The sequence below is a fragment of the Callithrix jacchus genome, chromosome 5 (assembly GCF_049354715.1).
Source record: "Callithrix jacchus isolate 240 chromosome 5, calJac240_pri, whole genome shotgun sequence".
Lineage (NCBI taxonomy): Eukaryota > Metazoa > Chordata > Mammalia > Primates > Cebidae > Callithrix > Callithrix jacchus.
In genome coordinates, this window is record NC_133506.1 from 129,727,999 (window position 1) to 129,737,647 (window position 9,649).

Sequence of the window (9,649 nt, forward strand, 5' to 3'; positions counted from 1 at the left end):
TAGAGTGCAATGGCACGATCTTGGCTCATTGCAACCTCCACCTCCCAGGTTCAAGTCATTCTCCCACCTCAGCCTCCCAAGTAGCTGGGATTACAGGCACCTGCTATCATGCCAAGCTAATTTTCATATTTTTGTAGAGACGGGGGTTTCACCATATTGGCTAGGCTGGTCTTGAACTCCTGACCTCAGGTGATCCACCTGCCTCAGCCTCCCAAACTGCTGGGATTACAGGTGTGAGCCACCACGTCCAGCCCCCTTGCTCTTTCTTAAGATCAACTCATCTGACTTCTTCCAAGGCTGGGAGCTCAGCTCTGCTGGAGCATTCCCTGCCAGCCACCATCCTGCCCTCCTCCTTTGTCTGCCTGGCTGCGTGGTGGTCCAGGGCCATCTGGGGATCAGCTGGATGGTGGGGAAGGACCACTGCTTCCTGGTAGGGCTAGCCAGGAGCAAAGGCAAGGGGACTGGGGAGGGGACCAGGCTACCTGCTCTATTTATACTCTGCCTTAGGGGAGGGCAGATTGGCAGCCTGGAGCTCTGGATGCCTCCCAGAAGCCTGAGTGGTGGTGGCGGGGCATCTGTTCACTGAAGGAAGGGCAGAGAGAAAAAAATAGGCACTTATTGATTTTCTTCTTATGCCAGGCACCAGGCCAGGTCCCTTTGATGCATGATCTCATAACATAAATATAGCATGGGGGTCAGGAGATTGGGTTCCAAAATTGACAGAACTGGATTAGAATTCCACCTCCACCAGTTTCTGGCTGGGTGGTACTGGGCAAGTGGGTTCACCAGCCTAAGCCTGACTTTGTGCCTCTGTAAAGTGTGAATAATCGAAGCCTTCCTCCAAGCGGTCCTGTCTCTAAAGTACACGGCAGCGTGCTGACCCAACCCGTGAACATTAGCGCTTTCTGTTATAAATGACCACATGATGCAGAAAAAAATCATTCCTTGACTCACCCGAGGCCATTGAATTGGAAAGTGGCAGCGCAGAGATCCAGGTAGGGCCCATGCCTTCCAGGATCCAAAGCCCAGGCCCTTCTCAGACATCTTCCAGCCTCCACAGGGAAAGAGATGAATGATCTCAGGGCTAGCGAGGGGCCCACTGCTTGGCCGTGCTGGAAGGGCAGGGAGGCCCAGCTGCCAAGCTCCCAGCAGTGGCATAGCTGGGCAGGGACTTTTCCTTGGAGCTGGCGGAGAAACTGCTCCAAGGTGCACCCTGGATGTGGAAGGTGGCTCTGCCGGGACAGCTGTAAACTCTTTAACCTTTCGTGGGGTTTCGTCCTTCAGCAGCCAGAGAGGGATCAGTGGCAGGGGCGATGGAGCGGGAGGTGGCGGTGGCACGGAGGCGGCCCTGCACTCACTCACTCACGGCAGAATGGACTCTGGATAAACAATTACAGTCTATTTACCTCAGACCATATGGTGCTGGGGAACAGGTGTGCAGGTAATGAAGAGCCCAGCTCCAATTAAGCGTCTGGGAACCCGGCCGGATTCCCACTGAATTTTGCGCTTGTGCTGAGGCCCACTTACAAATGAGAGCTAAAAGGACTGAGGCTCAGGGAGGCAGGAGCGGGGGCCTGAGTGCTGTGGGCCAGGGCCAGGGCCAGCCAGCAGCCCCCACCTGCCACCCTGCACCTGCTGGCAAGCGAGTGAAGCCCAGGGACCTCATCTGGGCCTTCCCCATGGCAACCTTGGCGCATCTGGGAGTTATGAAGGGGAGTGATTCACCTCTTGGTTAGGTGGTCCTGGGACCTGTCAGGGTGGGAAGTCAGGGGATTATTCCTGTAAGACTTGGGGGATGGGGCAGGCACCTGTCACTCTCTGCCAAGGTCCTTTCCACCCTGGCCCTTTCTTGGCCTTCATTCCCAACCTTTCAACACATAGTTTTGCATGCTTACTGTGTACTGAGCTGGGCACTGGGGATGCACCAATGAAAAAAGTAGACAAAGGCTTTGCTCTGAGTTTGTTTTAGGGTGATGGGAAGACAAACAGTCACATTCATAAAGTCACATGCATGAAGAACGTGAGTCACATACATGGAAAAGGTCATCACATGCATGAAGAAGGTGAGTCATACATGGATAAGGTCATCACATGCATGAAGAAGGTGAGTCACATGCATGAAGAAGGTGAGTCACATGCATGGATAAGGTCATCACATTCATGAAGAAGGTGAATCACATGCATGGATAAGGCCATTAAATGCATGAAGAAGATCAGTCACGTACAATAAGGTCATCACATGCATGAAGGTGAGTCACATACATGAATAAGGTGAGTCACATACATGAATAAAGTCATTCACATGCATGAAGGAGGTGATCTCTGAGCTTGGTAAGTGTGAGGAAAGCAAATTATCTCATCTGCCTGAACGGACTCTTCACCCTCCCTGCAGGCCCCGCTCAAGGGTCCTCTTCAACACCTCACAAATGCCTCCAGGGGTTGGTCACCAGCTACCCCAGGCTCCTGGTCGCTCTCCTGCACGCCCCCATTGCAGCCCTTGGAGGTTCTGTAAACAGATACTTCTGTGTCCTCTCCTTCCAGGGCACTGCCCTTCTCTAGGGCAGAGAGGGCATCCGGCTCGCATGCCAGCGCAGCACAGGGTTAGGCCAGCAGACGAGAGGGTCTGGCAAGTGATACAGCAGGCCCAGCCTCCTGGAAGACTGGTCTGGCCCGCTGGGAAGACGTTGTCCCCTCTGGCCTGGCCTGGCCTGATCAGGTAGGCAAGTGACAATTGCGGAAAGTGCCAGCCTCTGGAAGAGCCCCTGGGGCCTCATCTGACCGCAGCACAGGCAAGGTGCCCCTCACAGTGTTCTGGAGGCTGAGAGATGAACCAAGAAGATGAATAGCTCCCGTCCCCATGGTGGGCTGGTGATAGTGGAACGAGGGCACATGTTCCAATGAATCTCTCATGTCAGTTTTTACTGCAGCACAAACACGGGGAGGTGGGGAATGCATGGTTTCTTCCAGGAAGCCCCAGTTTCCGTCGCTGGTGAGGAGAGAGAGACAGAAATGGGAATTTTTCACACTCCTTTGCCTGGCGAATATTTTTGTTTTCATTTAATTTTGGATTAGTGCATTGCTTTAGGACTTGACAGATGAAGTCAGTACCTCCCCAAATTTCTCTGCTGGAAGACCCTCCGGAATATCTTCCTTTGGCCCTTGGGGGATGCTGGTCCACTCCACAGGGCCCCCTGCAGCTCCATCTGATTATAAAGGGAATACCTTCCAACAGAAATACACAGCTGGGCTATAGGAAGTGGATAACATGATTCCTAGAAAAATCAAGGTTTCACATGAAGAACTTGCTCAGTTTCTGGGGGTGCAAGGTTTCCAGAGCCAGGATTCTGGAAGGCTCCAGCCTCCAGCCCTCCCTTCCTACACCAGAGGGCAGGAAGCAAACTAAATGGAGTATGAAGTGGGAAACAAATTGGATTTTTTAAAAATGCTCTGGTTCTAATGATCGAAGGGGTTATTCATGATCTGGAGTAGAAAGTGTGTCTTGAAATCTATGTTTTGTGTTGACAGCTTCTCCCTAATGGGCAAGATCTCACACATGATAGAGCCATAAAACGCGGCACTCTGGCTGGCCCAGCTGCTTGTCTGATAAGGGAGATCGAGGGACATGCCAGCATGGGCAGAGGGCACTGGGTCTTACCCCGCCCCCATGCCTCCCCCCCATCCCAACTGGTCTCGGCTTCCATCATGTCAGAAGGCCTGCTCTGCAGAACACAAAGCCCATGCTTTCCAATGACAAGGATTCCATGTTCACGTAAGTTTGGGAAATGCCCCCTAATGTCTCTCCTCCTAGAGATTCGAAACAGCCATGAGCACAGTCATGGCCGCGAGGGGGCTTCCAGTAAAGAAAACCTGGCTAGCCCAACCGGGCCAACATGGCGAAACCCCATCTCTACTAAAAACACAAAAATTAGCTGGGCGTGGTGGTGTGCGCCTTTAGTCCCAGCTACCCTGGAGGCTGAGGCAGTAGAATCGCTTGAACCCAGGAACGGAGGTTGCAGTGAGCCGAGATTGCACCACTGCCCTCCAGCCTGGTGACAGAGTAAGACTGTGCAAAAAAGGAAAAAAAAAAAGAAAAGAAAACCTGGTGGGTTGGTCACATCACCATATCCTTTGCCAGGGCTACCATATCAAAACACCACAGACTGCGGGGTTTACGTGCCAGAAATTCCTTCTCTCCCGGTTTCAGAGGTTGGGAGTCTGAGATCAAGGTGTGGGCAGGTCGGGTCTCTCAGCAGCCTCTCTCCTTGGCCTGCAGGCTTGGCTGTCTTCTCCCCGTGTCCTCCCCTGGTCCTCCTTCTGCACATGTCTCTGTCCAAATATCCTCTTCCTATAAGGATGCCAGTCATATAGTGGCCTCAGTTTCCCTCGATTACCTTTTTTAAAGACCCTATCGGCAAAAACGGAAACATTGTGAGGTGCTGGGAGTTAGGATGTCAACATCTGAATTTGGAGGGGACCCATTTCAGCTCGTTACAGTAGCAGTAGGCCTTGGCATTATGAAATTTGGTATTGAGGGGACCATGAGGAGAGCAGAAAGGTGGGTGAGTAGGCAGGGCATGGCTGCTGCCCACCCCTCGACAGGCTTCCCATCCCCACAGTAATGGCCTGACTTCACAGAAACTGCATTTTCACACCTGTAATCCCAGCACTGTGGGAGGCTGAGGCGGGAGGATCATTTGAGGCCAAGGGTTTGAGACCATCCTGGCCAACATGGTGAAACTCTGTCTCTACTAAAAAACACAAAAATTACCCGGGCATGGTGGTGGGCACTTGTAATCCCAGCTACTTGGGAGGCTGAGGCAGGAGAATTACTTGAACCCAGGAGGCAGAGGTTGCAGTGAGCCGAGATCAGGTCACTGCACTCCAGCCTGAGCAACAGAGTGAGACTCTATCTCAAAAGAAAAAAACCAAAAACCAAAAAATCAGTAACTGCATTTGCCAGGCATTTACTCATTAAAGTACTTTTCCATCCATCACTAATGTGATCCTTTTAACAACCCATAAGGTTGGAGGTTCTATGGTTATTTCCACTTAACAGAGAAAGATGCCTGCACTCAGAGAGGTTGAGTCACTGGTTTTTAGGTCACTCGGTAAATAGTGAAGTGAAGGACTAAACCCAAGTGGGCTTAAAGCACCAGACCTGAGGATTAATGGGGGATAGATTCCCTGCCCTCCCTGAGATGGAACCCCCTGTTGCTGGCAGCAGAAGCAACAGTCATCCCAGAATGGCTCTGAGGGCCCCTGCCAGGCAGAGCCTGAGTTCACACACATGACATTTACCCTGAAGAATCTGGACCCAGGCTGAAGCCCACCTCACTTCTCACCACCTTGGATGGAGAGTCGTCCCTCGTGCTCCCAAAGTGGTTTCAGATGAGTGGACCCTGCCGGCTGCTCTAGGCACCTGCCCATTTGTGTTAAAACCAGTTGGGAAAGGTTGCAGATTTCTCAGCTGTCCCATGGGTTGGGTGTGGTGGAACAGGGACGCAGAGCGAGGCCACTCCAGCTTTCCTGGCCTCATCGCAGAAACAGAAGCGGGCCCAGCAGTGGACACTCTTCAAGAATGAGCAACAGGTACAGGCTGACTGCAAGCGGAACCAGACAATTTGCTACTTGGAAGGTAGGAGATGGTGGCAACTGGCTTAGCAGCTTCAGGAAACCAGCTGACTTTGACCCCGTCCGTCCTGGCCACCTGCTGTTTGCTTCCTTGGTGCCTCTTGTAAAAGTTCAATGACCAGGTAAAACCCTGCCTGCCAGGCTAAGAGGCTGGCTCTTCATGAATTCTTCCCCTTAATGGGAAGAGGCGACTCTCTAGGTAACCAGGCCTGTGCCTTGGGCCTGCCGCCTCCCCTGGATGCAGTGGGACTCCGGCTGCACGTCTCCTCCAGGATGCTTACAGTGAGCCGAGACTGTGCCATTGCACTCCAGCCTGGGCAACAAGAGCAAAACTCTGTCTCAAAAAAAAAAAAAAGTCTCCAGTGGGCTTCCCAGAAATGCCTGGAACAGCCAGAGAACCTGTACACCGGCCAACCCCAGGAAACACTACCCCTGATACTCCCATGCATGGTGAATGAGGTGCAGTGGCTGAGACCCTCAGGGAAAGGACCCCTCTACCATGAGCCATTTTCTCTTCCTAGGACTCTCCCTGACTCTGCTCCAGGCAGGGATGGGACTGAACCCTGGGAACCTGGTGTGGAAGTGGTGGGGAGTACCCAGCAGAGGGCCAGGGAGTCTCCATTACTCTTTCAGGAAGCTCACTTGCGCCAGTGGGTGGCTCAGTTCTGAAATGTTTCTCCAGAGAGCGGGGGCCCAGAAGTCCCGCAGCTGGCTTCTTTAGGGCAGACCCGGGCTAGGGAGAGTAGATTGAGGCCCAGGGTGTAGATGTAAGGAGACAGTCAGGCTCACAGACCTGCCGGCATGAGACTCAGAGAGAGCGGTACCTTAGATTCCAAACACCTCTCTTGCCTCACCCACATCCCAGCCCTGCTTTTGGGAACCTCCTTTTGCAAGTTCTCTGCCTAAATGACACCACCCACTGCCCACCATAGCTCATCCTACCTACCAGGTTAAAATTCTTCAAGTCCTGAGGAGACAGGCATTCTGCCCAGGGCCAGGGGTGTCAGGTTGACAGCTGATCACACGGAAGACCTGCTAAAAGATTCCAGGGTTTGGCTTTGCTTGGGGAAGAGGCGATGGATTGAGAGCGTGCCTTTAGATATCTGAATGGACCATGTAGTGGGTCAATGAGTGGCCCCCAAAAGATTTGTCCACGTCCTGCTTGCCAGAGCCTGTGAATGTGATCTTATTTGGAGAAGGAATCTTTGCAGATGTAACTAAGGTATGGATTTCAAAATGAGGATCTGGATCAGGGGGGACCCGAAATCCAATGGCACATATCATGACAGAGAGAGGCAGACAGAGATTTGGGAGGGAGGAGGAGAAAGCCACAGATGAGAGAGGCAGTGATTTGAGCTTGGCAGCCCCAGACGAAGGGATGCCTGGGAAAAGGCGAGGAAGGGTCCTCCTGGGGAGCCTTTGAAGGCAGCACATCCCACCACACCTTGATGTCACCCTTCCGGCCTCCACAGCTGTGACAGAATCCGTTTCAGTTATTGTAAGTCCCTCAGTTTGTAGCAATTAGTTACAACAGCAACGAGAAGGAACAGCCGTGTCCTATGAAAGAGAAGGTGGGCTAGCTCCACGTGCAGCCAGAGCCTTAGCAAGGAAGGGTGAGCGCTCCAGGGGGCGTCTTGCAGACCCACGTAAGGAAGAATTTCCGAGAACGAGGCGTGCCCAGCATGGATGTGGCCGCCCTGGGCAGTTCTGCCTCCCACACCATCTGACTGACGCCTCTTGGGGACATAGCGGGTAGGACTGCTGTTCAGGAGGAAGGGTGGGTTAGGTCCTCCCTCCTTAGTGGATGTCTGCTGAAGGGGTCCCCAGTGCGTGTGCACAACGACAGTAATACTCTTTCAAGAAAGCACGTTAGAACGCACACATAAGGGTGATGTCTTGATAGGAGTAACTTTGAGTCAGCTCTAATTTCCTTTTTCAAAAATGACATTATTTGCAAATGTTGGTACAGTAACTATTAATAATAATTTACTTGCACGAGGCTCGAATTTCCCTGGGACACTTGGCTGAGGCTTGTCACTGTAAGGTCTTCTGGGCTGACTGATGGCCCCGTGAATGCCATGTTAACCTCTGTGACTCCAGATGAGTTCCTGGAAAATCTGAAGTAACTGAAAACCATGAAAAGAGGCAGAAATGATCAACCCCTTTGAGACATTCTCTATTGTTCCTTATTCCCGCCCTAATGGATAAGGCCATTGGACTTTGTAACTGACCTTGGTCAACCTCGTGACTCCACACTCTACAACCCCCTCTCAGCTTGCAAAGAACTGCCCTAAACTGTAACTTCTGTAACTTTCCACTGCCCACCCCAAACCTATAAAACCAACTCCTCTCCCACCGCCCTCCGCTGACTCTCCTTTCAGACTCAGCCTGCCCGAACCTGGGGGAATAAACAGCCATGTTGCTCACAAAAAGCCTTTTTGGGGGTCCTTCATTCAGAGTGCACGTTTTAACAGTCACAGTGGTGAGAGAGACCTGTAGTCTCCTAGGAGGCATGAAGCACCTTCCCACACTCTCTGCACATACCCATCTCCGGGGGATGTGGTCCAGGGGCAGGTTCTGACCCTCCTGCCCCAGGCCTGGGCTAGGGCTTGAGAAGCCATGTCTCTCACAAGCTCCCGGGGACAGTGGTGCTGCAGGTCCACAGGCCGTAGGGATCCAGAGTGGCTGCTGGTGAGTTTCCAGAAGATCCGGAACTACTATGGAGAGAGGGCAGGGAGGGCATTTCATCTTGATTCAACTTAGGCTGGGCCAGAGGAGAGCACAGCTTTCCTTTCTGGGAATGCTGTTGAACAACAAAGTGGGACCTGGGGTGACCGAGATGGATGTCCTGGAGGAGTGCAGGCTGGGAGACCTAGAAGCCACCTTTTGATAGAATAATCTAGGATCTCAATGCTTCCGGGAATCCTGTACCATATGGGGTCAAAGGACTTGATGAGTTGATAGTGATGGAACCCTGCAGACGATGGTGAAGGACATTGTGGGGCTCGTCTCCTGTGCCTACCTCTTACCTTAACTATCCTCGTTAGTGCTCATAGCAATTCTATGATTCAAGAATTCCTGGCCTGGTGCGGTGGCTCACGCCTGGAATCCCAGCACTTTGGGAGGGTGAGGCAGGCAGATCACCTGAGGTCAGGAACTTGAGACCAGCCTGGGCAACATGGCGAAACCCCGTCTCTACTAAACATACAAAAAATCAACCAGGTGTGGTAGTGGGCACCTGTAAAACTAGCTACTTGGGAGACTGAGGCAGGAGAATCGCTTGAACCCAGGAGGCGGAGGTTGCAGTGAGCCCAGATTATGCCACTGCACTCCAGCCTGGGCAGCAAGAACAAGACTTCATCTCAAAAAAAAAAAAAAAAAAAAAATCCTTTACGATCCCATTTTGCCGAAGAGAAGACAGAGCCTAAAGAGGTTAAACCGTGCCTATGGTCACCTGGGACTATCTGACGAAGCTGAGATTTGAAGTGACTTTTGGATCCCAGAGCTGAGCCGATTATCACCATGCAGTGCAGCCTTCCAGAATCCCGCAGACCCTCAGTAGAGTGCCCTGCTCCCCTGTCCACGCTTGGGCCTCCCAGGCCTAGCAGAGTGGTGTAGGACACCAGGGACAGGCCAGGGCGCCCCTGTACGTGGCCCCTCCCTAGGTCACTCCCTCTGCCTGTGCCGGTTGACTCCACAGTTTTACATGAAGCCCTGATGCCCCCAGCTGGGGGATGATTAGACCAGGGGCCCCTGTCCAGCTTTTCACACAGGAAGACTGCTGAGCACATGCTGGCTGTGGGAGGGGGGAGAGTTGCCACCCTCGTCTAAAATGGCCCTGCGGGAGGGAGGGGAAGATTCCTGCACACCCCAGGAGAGACTGAGGCTCCATGCAGGAGGGAGCAGCGCTGCCTGAACACACCTCCCCGCAGCATGTGGGCAGCAGGGCAGTAGCCAGCATGCCCCCGTCATTTAGTGGGGAATAAACAGCCCTGTTCTATTCTGTGGCTTGCTGAGC

General features: G+C 52.7%; 1 long non-coding RNA gene across 1 annotated transcript; it reads left to right on the top strand.

Annotated features, from left to right (window-relative positions):
- The first annotated feature begins 2,074 nt into the window (after positions 1-2,074).
- LOC100413787 (uncharacterized) lies at positions 2,075-9,140 on the top strand. Its single transcript, XR_008481125.1, has 6 exons — positions 2,075-2,126; positions 3,073-3,213; positions 3,524-3,870; positions 4,010-4,049; positions 8,106-8,322; positions 9,044-9,140. It is a non-coding gene; the product is annotated as an uncharacterized LOC100413787 (long non-coding RNA).
- Positions 9,141-9,649: the final 509 nt, after the last annotated feature.